This window comes from Salvia splendens, chromosome 21, assembly GCF_004379255.2.
Source record: "Salvia splendens isolate huo1 chromosome 21, SspV2, whole genome shotgun sequence".
NCBI classification, from domain to species: domain Eukaryota; kingdom Viridiplantae; phylum Streptophyta; class Magnoliopsida; order Lamiales; family Lamiaceae; genus Salvia; species Salvia splendens.
Window position 1 is genome coordinate 18,860,599 of NC_056052.1, and position 17,354 is coordinate 18,877,952.

The 17,354-nt window shown below is 41.2% G+C and overlaps 1 pseudogene; it reads left to right on the forward strand.

Moving 5' to 3' along the window:
- The first annotated feature begins 10,169 nt into the window (after positions 1 to 10,169).
- LOC121784330 lies at positions 10,170 to 17,335 on the forward strand (annotated as a pseudogene).
- The last annotated feature ends 19 nt before the right edge of the window (positions 17,336 to 17,354 follow it).

Consider the following 17,354-nt stretch of genomic DNA (forward strand, 5'->3'; position numbering starts at 1 on the left):
TATTTGAACACGAAAATTACACATCAGAGACATATGCATGTGGATGAGAAAGTATTTATGATATTTAATGCTTATGATTGTATGTATTGGTGAAAGGATATACGTGATATTTGTATGATGTGGAATTACAGGTATATTTTATATACAGTGAGTTATGGCTCATATAAACCACTAATATTTTCTTCATGAGTAAGATATAAGAGATATGTTGGTTATCGTGAGTTCTAAAAACTCCCAGATTATTATAGAAACTTCACATATTAGATATATGATTACTGTACTTTAAGAAATATTTGTTTATTATAAATATATATGTTAGAGGTGTTGGGGTGTGACATGTTAGGCCTTATTGGGTTGAGTCGTTATTGGGTTGACATGGTAATGACACAATATTTAACAAGTCAGTCTTATTGGATTGAGACGATATCAAATTGACCTGATAACGACTCAACTCACACGATTTGTCACCCTAGAGGAGGATGTGATGCAAGGGGTTGGGGGGATGGGTCTTATGCGATGGAGGGGTCGGTGTTGTCTTCCCAACACCTCTCTCAGCCAATGGGCTGTCAACGTGAAGCCTACACCCGAGCTTCTGAGTGGGCTTCATTAAATTTGTTTTAATTTTTTTAATTTTAAAAATTATGAAAATTTATTACTTATTTTAAACTTTAATAATACTATTTAATACTATATTTGTTACTCAACGAATTTTGTTTCTTCATTTTTTATTCTTTCACCTTTTGTATTCTCAACAATAAATACCTATCCAAAATTTTTGATAATCAAATAATTTTTCTTCTTACCATCAAGGACAAGTAAAAGTATTTTATGTAAAAGGACTAATGTATTAGACTTAGAACATCCATGTGGTGAACTGGTCCGTCATGTCGGGACGAGTTGCCCCGGCGGGATGCCGTTGCGTGTGGCTCGTTTTGGTCTTCTGGAGGGCTCGTCTCTTACTGGCGGGACACGCGTTGTCACTACGTGGTGCGCTCCCTGCTGCATTGATTTTCTGACCTTTTTTAATTTTTTCTAAATTTGGAAAAAATCAAAAATAATATAAAAATATCTCAGTTCCCAAATATTACCGTTTTTCTACACTTTTTTTTATCTATTGTTTCATTTTTAAACTTTCAATTCATCCATAAATCATTATAAATACCTCATTCATCACTTTTTTTTTAACTTTTTTAAATACTATCTCTCACCCATTTTTCTTTGTAAAACTTTCGTTTTCATTTTTAATTAAAGTATGTCTAGTGGCAGGGATAAGACGGACAAAACCAGACAACCCCTCAAACTTCCACAACTCTTTTAACGGGAATGTTGTTTTGCCGTTGTAACGTTCGACACTTCTCGTATGACACGGCCAGAATGAGCGACACATAACCAAACAATTGCGCTCCTCATGTCTAATTTGAACATGTCACTGCTGCCGCAGCCAGAGGAATAATTTATTTATGGTATCTTTTAGGATTTTAATTATGTACTCCCTCCGTCCCTGAAAAATATGAACTACTACCTCCGTCTCTTAAAAATAGAAACTACTCCCTCCGTCCTCCATTAATTGTCCACTTTCACGTTTTATCCATAAATGGTAATAGGTCTCATATTCTACTAATTCATTCCACTCACATTTTATTATAAAACTATATAAAAGTGAGACGCATATTACATTAACTTTTTCAACCCACTTTCCTTTACAATTCTTTAAACACGTGCCGGAACCAAAATGTACAATTATTGGGGGACGGAGGGAGTATTTCTATTTCGGTACGTTCCTTAAAAATAGAAACTTTCTAAGCTTTCTATTTTAGGAAGTGGATCCCACAATCCACTAACACTACTTCAATTACTTTTTCTCTTCCTCTCTCTTACTTTACCCATTTTTCTCTTCCTCTCTTTTAATTTACCAATTCTTTTATCTTACTTTATCAATTGTGCATTAAAATCCGTGCCGTTTCAAATGTTTCTATTTTTCAAATACGGAGGTAGTATTTCTTTATTAGTCCGTCTCTGAAAATATGAACTTTCTAATTTTGAAATAGGTAAACAACGCATTATTTTTACACATCATTTTATTTACAACTTATATCATTACTCTATACTAGTAATTATGTTCATATTTTTCAGAGACATATGGAGTAATTTTTATTTTAGAAATTTGTAATGTAGTTTTCTAATTATGTAATGAAGTGTTATTAATAAAATGTTTTTTTAAATAATTGTAGTTTTAAATTTAAGAAAAAAATGAGTGGGATCAATAAAAAGTTAAGGGATGAAATGGATTATTGCAAGTGTCGCCGAAGGATGAAATAAAAAATAGTTGTAGTGACGTGAGACACATAAATAATTAGTGGACGAAATGAATTAATAGCCATTGTTATGATATGAATGCTCTTAGGTACCACAAATCAATTTTAATCAATATGTAAACAATCCAATAATGAGTTTGGGTTCTATGACTAGGAATGGAACTATTAAACAAAAGACTAACTAAAATGTTGACAGAATGAAATAGAATCCTATCGATAATAAAAATATCCTATAATTAGATAATATACTCCATTCGTTCAGCATTAGGACTCTCATTTGAGTTCGGCACGAATTTTAAGAAATATAAAGAAAAATGGATGGAAATAGAATGTGTGACCCAATGACGGATCCAGGAATTGAATATCACTGGGTCGAATTCGAACCAAATAACAAAAATAATGTTAAAATAAATTTTTTAATAAAAATATATGAATTTAATTAGTGGATAGTGGAACCTCCATTATTATTAGTGTTTTGATAGTATAAATTGTAAATAACTTAATGTACGTGAATAATAAATTGAGACAACTTTTTATAAATAGAAATGCCTATATTTTTATGGGAATGAAGGAAATGAAAAGTGCACATATTCTTATGGGAATAAAGGAGTATAGTTTTTTTTTCACCAAAATTTAGAAAGTATAAAAACAATGTTTGAAATGTTAAATTATAGAACTAATTTTTTTAAAAAAAAAATCAAAAGATGATACTTATATTATCATCATTAAATGCAAGTAATGCGCTTAGTTTAAACAAGATAATTTATTGAAATATAATATGGAGTACAAATTATTCAAAATCTTATTTGGCTAAAATAGATATCATAATAAGGAGTACTTTACTACTTTGCTTATTTGATATAAACAAATAGAGTAAAGAATAAATTATGAGACTAATTTAAAATTAAAATTAATTATATATTCTATTAAAGCATCCACAATGGCGGCGAGCGGGCCGGGTAGCCAATTCCCGGCGCTGGCCGGTCCGCTCGCCGAACCATTGCAGTAGGCGAGCGCCAAATCGGCGAGAAAAATGGCGAGCGCACGCCGATTCCCGGGCGCTGGCCGATGCGCTCGCCGATCGGCTGGCCACCATTGCAGGCTCCCGATCGGCGAGCAATCGGCCAGCCGATTTTTTTATTTTTTTATTTAATTTTCGAAACACTATATATACACGATTTGCACGTCATTTTCATTCGCACCACTTGTTTTAACGAGTTTTCTCTCTATCTTAATTTCTGTACAAGAGCAACAACTCGAAATGGAGCACAACAACGAGTCTACTCCAGTGACGAGCGGGTCTCAAACTCCCACGGTACCCTTGGGAAGTGGATGGGGTCCGATGGCCGGGTACTACAACATGTACCCTTGGCAGCAGATGATGCCTGGGATGGCATCCGGGGATAGTATGCCGGGATGGCAGGGGATGCAGGGCAGACCGGCGATGCCGGGCGGGCAGGGGGTACCTGGGATGCAGATGATGCCGGGGTGGGCACCCGGGATGCAGATGATGCCGGGGTGGCAACCAGGGATGCATGGGACGCCGGGGAGGGGGGGACAACGTCTATCGCCCCAGTTTTGATTTTTTGACTGCTTCTTCGCACACATCGACCCCATCAGAGATACAGTTTACTGGGTGTAATACTTTCTCCTTAGAGGAGTTGCTGATAGATCTCGGGGATGCGGACACTCTCGTTCAAACGAGGGGAGTAGGGCGGGGTCGGGGCGCGCCAAAGAAGAAGAAGGGCAAGGGCAAGAGGGTGGTCGGCGAGTCGTCGCAGCCGGCTGATGACGAGAGCCCGGCACGGCGGAAGTGGACGGATGCGGAGAACGTCGCGCTGTCCAAGGCGTGGGTGAGTGTTCGCGATGATCCCCTCGCCTCGAACAATCAGAGGATCGTCAACTTATGGGCTAAAATAGCAGCAACCTACAAGGCATTTTTCCCGGATGGGAGGCCACGCAGCGGGGAGGAGTGTCGGAAGGGGTGGACCGAATCAGGGCTGCGGTCTCCCGATTTTCGGGCTTGTACACCAACGCCCTTCGCATGCAGACCAGTGGCCAAACTGACGAGGACTGCAGGAGGATAGCGGATAAAGCCTTCCCATGCCCGGGCTTTATAAGGAGTTCACCTACTGGAATTGCTATGAGGTGCTGATGGACTCCGAGAAGTTTCGGGCAGGTGTCGATGCTGGCTGGCCGAAGAAGAAGCGACTGAACTATACCGGTGATTACAGCGGCGGTTCCCACGACCTCCCCGAGGATGTCCAGGAGTTCCCGTCCCCTCCTGCGTTTACTCGCCGCACTCGCCCGGTTGGTCAAAAGCGGGCACAACGGGCTCGCCAGGGGTCCCAGGAGGTCCAGTCGGCATCCCCCTTGTTGGCAGGTCAACAGCCAAGCTCACCTTCTTCGCGCGTCAACAGACGCAGGCTCAAATGTACAAGATCTTAGCTGACTGGAAGACGGCAACCGACCACGAGGAGAAGAGTTTTCTTCACTCAATGCTCATGAGTATGCGGGCCGATTTGAATGCCGCCGCGGCACAGTTGGGGGGCTCAGATGCCGCAGATTTGGGGGTCCCGTATAGCGGCGGCGACGACGGCGAGGAGTGAGGAGGAGACGGGGGGGCTCGTGTGTGGAGGAGGAGTTTTTTTAAAATTAATGTAATTTTTTTAAATAATGTACTTTTTTTAATTAATGTACTTTTTAAAATTTTAATATTATTATTGAATTTTCCCGTATCTGTGTCGTAATTTTAATTCCGTATTTTGTGTGATTGTTAATTATTTGTTTTTATAATTTTGTTTATTGTGGCTAGGCTATGGCTGGCCTATTGCTTGTCCAGTTGCTTGTCCTGATGATGTGGCAGGAGAAGTTTTTAGTGTTGATGATGTGGCTGGCCTATGACTGACCTATCTCTATTGGAGATGCTCTTAATAGAACCGGATGCCAGCTAAACTATTTAAATTTATCTAGTAAATGGAGTAGATGGGAAAAAAGGAAAGAGATGACTTCTAATTATTGCATCTCCGTCTCTCTCCTCGCCCAATATAAACATAAACTGAAAAAAGCTTCTTATTCCCTCTCTTCATTCGCGATGCCTACCTCGACTGTGCCTCTGTATCCCAGATGTAGTCGCTGCCTCACCGCTCATCTCTTGCTCAGTCTCGTTGTCATCTCTCTCTGCGTGGAATAGGGGCGGATTCATGGATGCCCTAGGGTCGGAGGCAGCTTTCCGGTGGTACTCCGGGGGCGGCGCCGCTGATGTGACCATTTTTATATACTATTAGTTTTATACTAAAATGTGAGCGGAATGAATTATTAGAATGTGAAATCTATCTACCATTATAGTAAACGTGAATCGAGACTTCTTATCGCGGACAGACTAAAATGGTAAATCGAGATTCTTAATAGCGGATGGATTAGGCATGCACAAACCAAACCGGACCGCCGGTTCATGAACCGGAACCGGAACCGCCGGTTCGTCGGTTCAAGCAGGCCGGTTCAGGTTCGGAAATATCACGAACCGTAACCGGCGGTTCAAAACCGGCCGTTCACCGGTTCAATAAATTTTTTTTAAAAAAATATTATTTATAAAATCAATTTTTATATATAAAAATCAATTTTCACAAATAAATAAATACAATAATTTCATAATAGCCCATATTTATTTGTTGGGCCTATGATTCTAAGAAACCATTTTCGGTTGTTTCTCTTTTATAGAGACATCCTTGAATATTTTGTGTTTCACTTTCGATGTGGGACAAAATATGTTGAATTATTTTATCTTATATGTACATGTTTAGATCATTCATTCATCTTTTTCCAATGTGGGATACAAAACTTTCATTTTTTTTTCTACTTTTCTTTATTTTTTACTACATTTTATTTTTCACTAACTTTATCTTTATTTTTGTTATGATTCATTTTCTAAGACAAATTTATAGATAATAATAGAATCAAATAGAATAGTTCAACTAAATTTGAATGTTGCATGTTGCTCATAATTTCTATATTTATAGAATGTGGATGGGTTCAAATAATAATAATAATTGGATTTAAATGTGCTGACTTTTAAGAATTTTAAGAAACCATCCTTGAATATTTTTTATTTCATTTTCAATGTGGGACAAAATATGTTGAAGTATTTTCTTTTATAACTACATGTTTAGATCATTCATTCATCTTTTTCCAATGTGGGATACAAAACTTTTATTGTTTTCTACTTTTTCTTTATTTTTTACTACATTTTATTATTCACTAACTTTCTCTGTAGTTTTGTTATGATTCTTTTTCTAAGATAAATTTATAGATAATAATAGCATCAACTAGAATAGTTTAATTAAATTTGAATGTTGCATGTTGCTAATAATTTGTATATTTATAGAATGTGGACGTGTTCAAATAATTGGATTTAAATGTAAGTATGTTGTGAATTTTTCTCAATATATTAAAATGTGAAAAACAATAACAATTAATATAATTGGTATAATAATGATAAAAATAGATAACTAAAGAATGATTTGTTTAGTGGTATAATATAGTTGATATATCAGTAGTAGACTAATAGTATGATTTTGTATAATAGTTGTTATTCTAATAGATGTAGTATAATTTATATAAATAAAATTATTATTTGTGAATATATTCTTGATAGATAAGAATAAAAAATTATTGAGTAATATGATTTGTATATAGATAAATAATTATTCATATTATAGTTATCACTAGATTAATACAATTTGTATAATAATTATTCTCTTAATGTTTATAAATTATAATGGTATTTATTAGTTAATATACACATAAACTTATATACAAAAAAATCGATAATGATAAAGAATTAAAGAATAATACTTTATGTAATTATATTTGTTGTTAAGTTATAATAATAAAAGATAGTGAAGATATAAACTAATATAAACAAAGATGATGGAGATGTATCATTTAGTTATAAATAAGGAGTTTTATCTCACATTGAAAGAAAGAGCAACACATCCAAGAACATGTAGCTATGAAAGAGAATAATCCAATACACTCTCTTTCAACCCAAAAGCTCAAGTCCAACATTAAGTGTAAATTGTAACTTATAAGTTGTGACTTGTAGTCTCGTTGAAATAAACACTAAAACGAGAAGTAGTGCAAAAAAAAAAATTTACAAACCGCCGAACCGGCCCGGAACCGGCAGTTCAGGCCAAAAACCGGCAGTTTTTTGAACCGGAACCGCCGGGACCCTTGGCGGGCCAGTTCCGGTTCATGGGAATGATGAACCGTGAACCGCCAGTTCATGAACTGGAATCGGTGGTTTCCGACCCGTGTGCATGCCTATGATGGATGGAGTATAAAATTATGTCGAGAAGGGTTTCTAGTGTTATTTGTTGGGTTACAAACCCATCCCACATCGGATGAGGGAGGGAAGTTGGAAGGTGTATATAATTCCTGTCCAACCCCAATTAGTTTGAGGACTTTTGTGAGTGGCCCAAAAATAAATCCGTGCGGGCTTGACCCAAAGCGGACAATATCAAACTAATGTTGCAGTCGACGATCCTAACAAGTGGTATCAGAGCCCAGGTGGCTATGGGTTGTGCCTGGATGAGGCCCGGTTAGGGTCGGGCCCTGAAGGACTCGGGTTAGAGTCGGGCCCAGGATGACCCAGGGGCCAGGGCTGGAACGACCCATGTTCATGTCGACTGCTTTCCCGATGTGGTCTCGGTTTGAGGGGAGGTTTGTTGGGGTACAAACCCATCCCGCATCAGATGAGTAGGGGAAGTTGGAAGGTGTATATAATTTCTGTCCAACCCCAATTAATTTGAGGCCTTTTGGGAGTGACCCAAAATAAATCCGTGCGGGCTTGACCCAAAGCGGACAATATCAAACTAATGTTGCAGTCGACGATCCTAACAAGTGGTATCAGAGCCCAGGTGGCTATGGGTTGTGCCTGGATGAGCCCCGGTTAGGGTCGGGCCCTGAAGGACTCGGGTTAGAGTCGGGCCCAGGATGACCCAGGGGCCAGGGTTGGAACGACCCATGTTTGTGTCGACTGCGTTCCCGATGTGGTCTCGGTTTGAGGGGAGGTTTGTTGGGTTACAAACCCATCCTACATCGAATGAGGGAAGGAAGTTGGAGGTGTATATAATTTCTGTCCAACCCCAATTAGTTTGAGGCCTTTTGGGAGTGACCCAAAAACAATTCCGTGCGGGCTTGACCCAAAGCGGACAATATCAAACTAATGTTGCAGTCGACGATCCTAACAAGTGGTATCAGAGCCCAGGTGGCTATGGGTTGTGCCTGGATGAGCACCGGTTAGGGTCGGGCCAGGATGACCCAGGGGCCAGGGCTGGAACGACCCATGTTCGTGTCGACTGCGTTCCCGATGTGGTCTCGGTTTGAGGGGAGGTTTGTTGGGGTACAAACCCATCCCACATCGGATGAGTAGGGGAAGTAGGAAGGTGTATATAATTCCTGTCCAACCCCAATTAGTTTGAGGCCTTTTGGGAGTGACCCAAAATAAATCCGTGTTAGGATCGTCGACTGCAACATTCGTTTGATATTGTCCGCTTTGGGTCAAGTCCGCACGGATTTGTTTTTGGGTCACTCCCAAAAGGCCTTAAACTAATTGGGGTTGGACAGGAATTATATACACCTTCCAACTTCCCCTACTCATCCGATGTGGGATAGGTTTGTAACCCAACAAACCTCCCCTCAAACCGAGACCACATCGGGAACGCAGTTGACACGAACATGGGTCGTTCCAGCCCTGGCCCCTGGGTCATCCTGGGCCCGACTCTAACCCGAGTCCTTCATGGCCCGACCCTAACCTGGGCTCATCCAGGCACAACCCATAGCCACCTGGGCTCTGATACCACTTGTTAGGATCGTCGATTGCAACATTAGTTTGATATTGTCCGCTTTGGGTCAAGCCCGCACGGATTTGTTTTTGGGTCACTCCCAAAAGGCCTCAAACTAATTGGGGTTGGACAGAAATTATATACACCTTCCAACTTCCCTACTCATCCGATGTGGGATAGGTTTGTAACCCAACATTATTAACCTATCATTAAGATTAAATTAAGCCTTTTTAAGAAATACACAATTCGTAGATTGCACATTATATACAAAGTTTTCTGCAAGAAATAAGCTTGCAATTCCTAGTAGCTCAAATGATACGTTACTTCACACGTAACCTCAAATTTCTGAACTATTGATGTTGATTCTTCCTAATTCTAACAATGATAGTCATCTAACAAATATTATACTACTAACAAAGCTAAGATTCATTCACAGCATAACTAATCTAATGAGCGTAAAGGCACAAGGAAATCAAAATAATTACATGGACTAGTCATAATATTCAAATAGTACAATTAAACATAAGAATTATTGAATGTTTGCTACACAAGAATTAATTACATGAACTAATCGTGTTTATTTAAGGGCTTATTTAGATCATCCCACGAATTAAACTGAAATTCGTAATATTTGTGTACAAGATTCTCAGAATATTTATTTACATGCATTTTTAATGTTTTAATAGTTTCAGAAAATGTGTAAACAATACATAGCAAAATCAAAATCAAAATGAATTGTATCAAAGGAATCTTTTAATAAAAGGAGTAATCGATACTTCCCTCCAAATAGCTCTCGAATTTCCACAAATCATCAAAAGGGAAATAAGCAAAATCCAGAAAATCATCTCTGGTTTGTGTAGGAATCCTATTCCTTAATCTCATACGTATAAACTCATCATCTCCAATCAAATCCGCAATCTCATACGAAAAACTTGGCGAATGTACAACTCAGATCCAAATTCGAATTTTGACGCCACGAGAAACAAAAGAAAAAAATCGGACGATTTTGATGGAGGAAACGGGAAGGGAATCGCCGTTGATGAGCCCTACCGAGAAGAGGCGGACGCTGATGCTGATGTCGTCGAACGTTCACGACGAGCTGCAGGCGTTCCGGCGGTGGCTGAAATGGCTGTGCGTGGATCAATCGAATGTGTGGACCGCGTGCCTCTCCTGGTTCGTCTTCGTCGCCATGACCATTTTCATCCCCGCCTTCTCGCACTTCGTCCTCGCCTGCGCGTACTGCGATGCCCGCCACAGCAGGCCTGACGACGCTGTTGCGCAGCTCTCCCTCAGCGGCATCGCCGCCATCTCCTTCGTCTGCCTCTCGCATTTCATCAGCAAGTACGGTCTCCGGAGGTTTTTGTTCTTCGATAAGCTTCGCGATGAGAGCGAGATCGTCAGAAAGGGCTACACCAAGCAATTCAATGTATTTTCTATTCCTTTATTACTTCAATTTATTTGCTGATTAGTGTGAAGAACGAACCTATGGTTGTGATGACCGAAAAGGAAATTAATGAAATGACAAGATGCAAGGAAGAACACAAGCGAATTACGTGGTTCGGCGTAAGCCTACATCCACGGGCAGAATCTGGTGTGTTTCTTTATTGATTACTCGAGAGATTACAAACACAAGAGCACTCAAAACTCTCAAGAATTTACAAGATGGAAAACCCTCAACTCGCCCGAAAACTTCTTGCTTCGAGAGCTAAAAACGCACAGCTGAAAGATAACACTTCCTCTCTTGAATTCTCTCTCTATCACTTTTTGATTTCTGTTGTTGTTAGTTCTGGAATGAATCGCAACTTCCTTAAGTAGTACCGATCAAGAAAAACCGCCGAACAGTTTCCTTTGCCGAACAGCTTCTTTTTCCGAACAGCTTCCTTTGCCGAACAGCTTCCTTTGCCGAACAGCTTCCTTTTGTGCGAACACCTTTTGGCGAACACCTTCTGGCGAACACCTTTTGCCGAACACCTTTTGGCGAACACCTTTTGGCGAACACCTTTTGCCGAACACCTTCTGGCGAACACCTTTTGGCGAACAGCTTCCTTTTGCCGAAAACGGTTATAACCGTTTCCAACGGCTAGTTTCTGTTTCGGTTCCCAACGGCCATTTCCTGACTTGATTCTTCCACCAGCTCAATCCGATCTTGATGAGCTCAAACACTAACAAATCCTCCACCTTTGAGCAATCTAAGATCCATCACCACCAGTTCCACCTTCCTTCCCATACTTACAAATTTCGGACCACCCCAACCAAATCCAAGCAATGTCGGAACTTGGATCTCGGTAGGGCTTTAGTAAGTGCATCAGCCGCATTGTGCTCGGTGCTGACCTTCTCAATCTTCACCGCACCCTTCTCAACCTCATCTCGAATGAAATGCAGCCTCACGTCTATATGTTTGCTGCGTTCATGATATGTCTGATGTTTCGAAAGACAAATCGCGCTATTGCTGTCGCACTTGATCACAACATTCTCTTGCTTCACCCCAAAATCACCAACTATACCCCTAAGCCAGAAGCTTTCCTTTACTGCCTCAGCAAGAGCTATATACTCTGCCTCCGTCGTCGATAGAGCCACCACGGATTGGAGATTAGACTTCCAGCTCACCGCGGAGCCGAACAAGGTAAATATGTACCCAGATTGTGAGCGCCTATTATCAAGGTTAGCTGCATAATCTGAATCGCAAAACCCAATAATGCTATCCTTATCTCCTTCATTCTCTGATTTGAACATTATTCCCAGATCACTACTTCCTTTAAGATACTTGAGAATCCCTTTCAAAGCCAACCAGTGCTCTCTTCCCGGACAGGACATGTATCTGCTCACCACGCTTACCGCATGAGAAATATCAGGCCTTGTGCATATCATCATATACATCACACTCCCAACTATGTTGGAATAAGGTATCTGGCTCATCTCTCTTTCTTCTTGCTGATTTCTGGGACATTGTGATTTGGACAGCTTAGTCTGTTGTGATAGTGGAACTGAGGTTGTTCTACTCTTGTCAATCTGATATTTGTGCAGTACTTTCTGAATGTAGCCTTCTTGGGACAACCACAACACCCTCTTATCTGCACTTCTGAATATATCCATTCCCAAAATCTTGCTAGCACTCCCCAGATCCTTGATTTCAAATCCCTTTTTCAATAAGGCTTTCACCCTATCTAGCTCCTGTCTATCTGGTCCAGCAAGCAAGATGTCGTCTACATATAATAGCAAATACACAGCAGGTCCCTCAGACTTTGATTTGAAGTAGACACAACTATCATATCTGGAATTTATAAATCCCATACTCTGCATATGTTCATCAAACTTGATATGCCATTGTCTACTTGCTTGCTTCAAACCGTATAGACTTTTCTTTAGTAGACAAACCTTATCTTCACTCCCATGTATCACAAATCCCTCTGGCTGATTCATGTATATAGTTTCCTCAAGCTCTCCATGAAGAAAGGCTGTCTTCACATCAAGTTGGTCCAAAAACCAACTTCTTTGAGTAACTATAGCTAGCAAAATTCTGATTGAGGCATGCTTTACCACTGGAGAAAATACTTCATTATAGTCTATTCCCTCCTCTTGTGTGAACCCCCGAGCTACAAGCCTAGCCTTGAACCTAATCTTGTTCCCAACCTCCAATTTTTTCTTGTATATCCACTTACAACTCACTGGTTTTTGTGTGGAAGGTCTCTTCACAAGCACCCATGTCTTGTTTTTGATCAGGGACTGTATTTCATCTATCATAGCCTCCATCCACTGCTTGCTCTCCTTAGAACTCATAGCTTCCTTGAAGCTTGAAGGCTCTGCATACTCTATGTTTTCTGCAACACATAGTGCATATAGCAAGTATTCTTCTTCACTGTATCTTGTAGATGGTTTAGGGATTCTTCTGACCCTATCTCTGGCTAGAACATAGTCACCCAAATCCTGCTGCTCAGGGTTCAACACATCAGCACCTGCTTCTTCTTGTTCACTATGATTTCCCATCTGCTGTTCAGGCTCAGCAGTTCTATCTGCTCCAGAAACCTCCACCTGAACTGATTCCTCAGCCTCCTCAGGTTCTGGAACACCCATCTCCACCATCCTCTCAGGCTCTGGTTCTTTCTCAGAATGAGATGGCCTCTGGCTCTCTTGAGCCTTTTCCAGAAATGGCATCCTACTTTCTTCAAATTGCACATCTCTAGAGATAATAACTTTCTGATTTCCTGGCTCTATGCACCACAGCCTGTAGCCCTTCACTCCCCTTTGGTATCCAATCATCACACATCTCAAGGCCCTTGGCTCCAACTTACTTTGCCTGATGTGTGCATAAGCCATACAACCAAAAATCTTCATATTCGAATAATCCATGGCCTTTCCATACCATCTCTGATCAGGAGTGTCAAAAGCTATAGCTGAAGAAGGACTTCTATTGATGAGAACTGCTGCCATACTCACAGCCTCACCCCAGAATCTCTTAGCCATTCCAGAGCCAAAGAGCATACATCTAACTCGCTCTAGGATGGTTCTATTCATGCGCTCAGCGACTCCATTCTGTTGGGGATTAGATGGAGATGTCCTATGCCTCTTCATACCTTTCTGCTTGCAGAAAGAATCAAACTCCCCACTCAGAAACTCCAGCCCATTATCAGTTCTTAAACACTTCAAAGAACACCCTTTCTCCACCTCCACTTCCCTACACCACTCCTTGAATTTCATGAATGTCTCTGACTTTTCCTTCAAGATAAACACCCATAATTTTCTAGAGAAATCATCAATAATGGATAGAAAGTATCTACCTCCACCCAATGAAGCTGGTGTAGCTGGGCCCCACAAGTCACTGTGGGCATAGTCTAGTGGTGACCTTGAGCTGTGAATTCCTCTCCCATAGGGCAGTTTCTTACTCTTTCCGAGCACACATTGCTCACACAAACCCAACTGCTCATTGGGATTTTCCAGCTTAATCAGCTCCTTCTTGGCCAATTCTTTGATTCCATTTTCTCCCAAGTGTCCGAGTCTGAGATGCCACATTCTTAAGTCTAATACCAGATTCACAGATCCAGTAACCACACTTGCCTTTAGATAGTATAGGCTTCTCTTTCTCTCAGCCATCATAACAACATCACCATTCTTGACGATGTTCATAATCCCATCAGACAATATGCAATTATATCCTGCTGCATCCAACACTCCAATAGAGATCAAATTCCTCTTAATCTCTGGAATAAACCTCACACCAGTGAGTAACCTGATGGAGCCATCATGAAGTCTAAGCCTGATGGACCCAACTCCTCTGATTCTGCATATCTGGTCATTTCCTAACAAAACTGATCCAGCTGCATTCTTGATTTCCTCAAAATGACTTCTAGTTGGACACATGTGGAAGCTACATCCAGAATCCATGATCCATGGAAGTTCTTCCATGTCCTCAGTCACACACAGAGCCTCCGGGACCACCAACTCTTCTGCAATATCAGCATTGTTCTTGCCATTCTCTTCCTCGGCCTGCTTCTTCTTCCAAACCCAACAATTCTTCTTTATGTGGCCTGGTTTCTTGCAGTGATGGCATGATCTGGTCTCTTTCCAGTCAGCTGTCTTGTTTTTCCATGGCTTCTTCTGTGACTTTCTTTTCACATTCTTCTTGTGATCAGTAACACTCAGACTCTCAGACATCATTTCAGTGGACTTTGGATTAGATTTCTGGATTTCCTTGAGCTTTAGAGCAGAGTACACCTCTTCATATCCAATCTTGGACTCTCTACCAAGAAGTATAGCATCCTTGAAATGCTCATAACTTGGTGGCAAGGAATTCAACAACATCAGAGCCTTGTCCTCATCTTTAATCTCTTCATCAATGTTCTCAAGATCATCGATGCACTTCCCAAATTCTTCGAGCTGTTCCAACACACCTTTTCCATCAGCAATCTTGAAAGTGAGAAGTTTCTGCTTCAGGTGCAGCCGATTTGCCAAAGATTTGGCCATGTATAATGACTCCAACTTGGACCAAACTCCAGCCGCTGTCTCCTCCTTTGAAACTTCTCTGAGGACTCTGTCATTGAGGTTGAGTATCAAGGTACTATATGCCTTGTACTCTCTGTCTTGGGCCTTTGCCTTCTCCTTTTCATCAGGCTCGGGCTTCTCCCCCTCATTACTGCCTCCACCATTTAGGGTTTCCCATAAACCCTGTTGCATCAAGATTGCTTTCATCTTCAGCCTCCATAGACCAAAATCATTTCGGCCTGTGAACTTTTCAACATCAAACCTTGCTGCAGCCATTATTCAAACAGGTTGAGCGCCTTCTTGAGGACAAAGAAAGAACTCCCAAAACTTTGTGCCTTCTCGATCAATTCAGTGGGTGAAGTTCCCACAGACGGCGCCACGTTGTGAAGAACGAACCTATGGTTGTGATGACCGAAAAGGAAATTAATGAAATGACAAGATGCAAGGAAGAACACAAGCGAATTACGTGGTTCGGCGTAAGCCTACATCCACGGGCAGAATCTGGTGTGTTTCTTTATTGATTACTCGAGAGATTACAAACACAAGAGCACTCAAAACTCTCAAGAATTTACAAGATGGAAAACCCTCAACTCGCCCGAAAACTTCTTGCTTCGAGAGCTAAAAACGCACAGCTGAAAGATAACACTTCCTCTCTTGAATTCTCTCTCTATCACTTTTTGATTTCTGTTGTTGTTAGTTCTGGAATGAATCGCAACTTCCTTAAGTAGTACCGATCAAGAAAAACCGCCGAACAGTTTCCTTTGCCGAACAGCTTCTTTTTCCGAACAGCTTCCTTTGCCGAACAGCTTCCTTTGCCGAACAGCTTCCTTTTGTGCGAACACCTTTTGGCGAACACCTTCTGGCGAACACCTTTTGCCGAACACCTTTTGGCGAACACCTTTTGGCGAACACCTTTTGCCGAACACCTTCTGGCGAACACCTTTTGGCGAACAGCTTCCTTTTGCCGAAAACGGTTATAACCGTTTCCAACGGCTAGTTTCTGTTTCGGTTCCCAACGGCCATTTCCTGACTTGATTCTTCCACCAGCTCAATCCGATCTTGATGAGCTCAAACACTAACAATTAGGTTTTGAATTCAATCAATTGAATGAAATTCACACATTCGATTCCAATCCTTTCGCATCGTTATTGGATTTAGATTTTATTTGCTGATTAGGTTTTGAAATGAATCAATTGAATCCTTTTGCTTGCTCATTGGATATAGATTTGATAAAACCTTGGAGTTAATGATTTTGTGAAATGAATCAATTGAATGAACCAAACAAATTCAATTCCAATCCTTTTGTTTGGATAGAGATTTGATAAAACCTTGCAGTTTATGATTTTGTGAAATGACAAGGCATATTGAATGTTGCTAGAGATCGTTGAAGCTCTTGTTCATCTTCGTTCGTGCTGCCCTGCTTTGCTACTGAGAGCGCGTGGTGGTACGTATCAGGTGGGACGCGCATCTCGTTCCTAGGCAATGTCGTGGTGAGCAACACAGTCGCGTGCATCTTGAAGCTGTGCTCGTGGTTCTACAGAACTATGGTGTTCTTCCTGGTGTGCGTTCTGTCCCGGCTCATCTGCTGCCTCCAAATCCTCCAGCTCCAGGACTTTGCGCAGGTCTTCCAAGTCTATTCTGATGTCGAATCCGTCCTCAAAGAGCATCTCACAATCAGAAGACACCTCCGCATCATAAGCCACAGATACAGATCATTCATCCTGTGGTACTTGATCTTCATCACAGCTAGCCAGTTCTCGTCTCTGCTCATGACCACACGCCCCAACGCAGATGTCAACGTATGTGCTGTGCAGGTATGTTGTGTTAGTCTACTAGGCGGGCTCATGATCTTGCTGCGCAGCGCGACCTGAATCACGCACAAGGCGCAAGCCGTGACGTGCCTTGCAGCCAAGTGGCATGTGTGTGCCACAGTGGACTCCTTTGATACATAGACTCCAGTATCTGATGAGCAGTTTAATGATGCAGCTTCAGATACAGATGATTCCGGAGACGAAGATGACGAGCTCGACATCCTTCCTATGTATACAGCTCTATCTCTTTTCAGAAACGGCAAGCCCTGGGATTACGATATGCGGCTTCATGCTCGATAGAACTTTGTTGCATACCATATTCGCTATAGAATTGTCTCTGGTGTTATGGCTGCTCGGGAAGACTGTATGGCTGCAGTGGAATGGCTAGTCTATTTATAGGCCAAGCC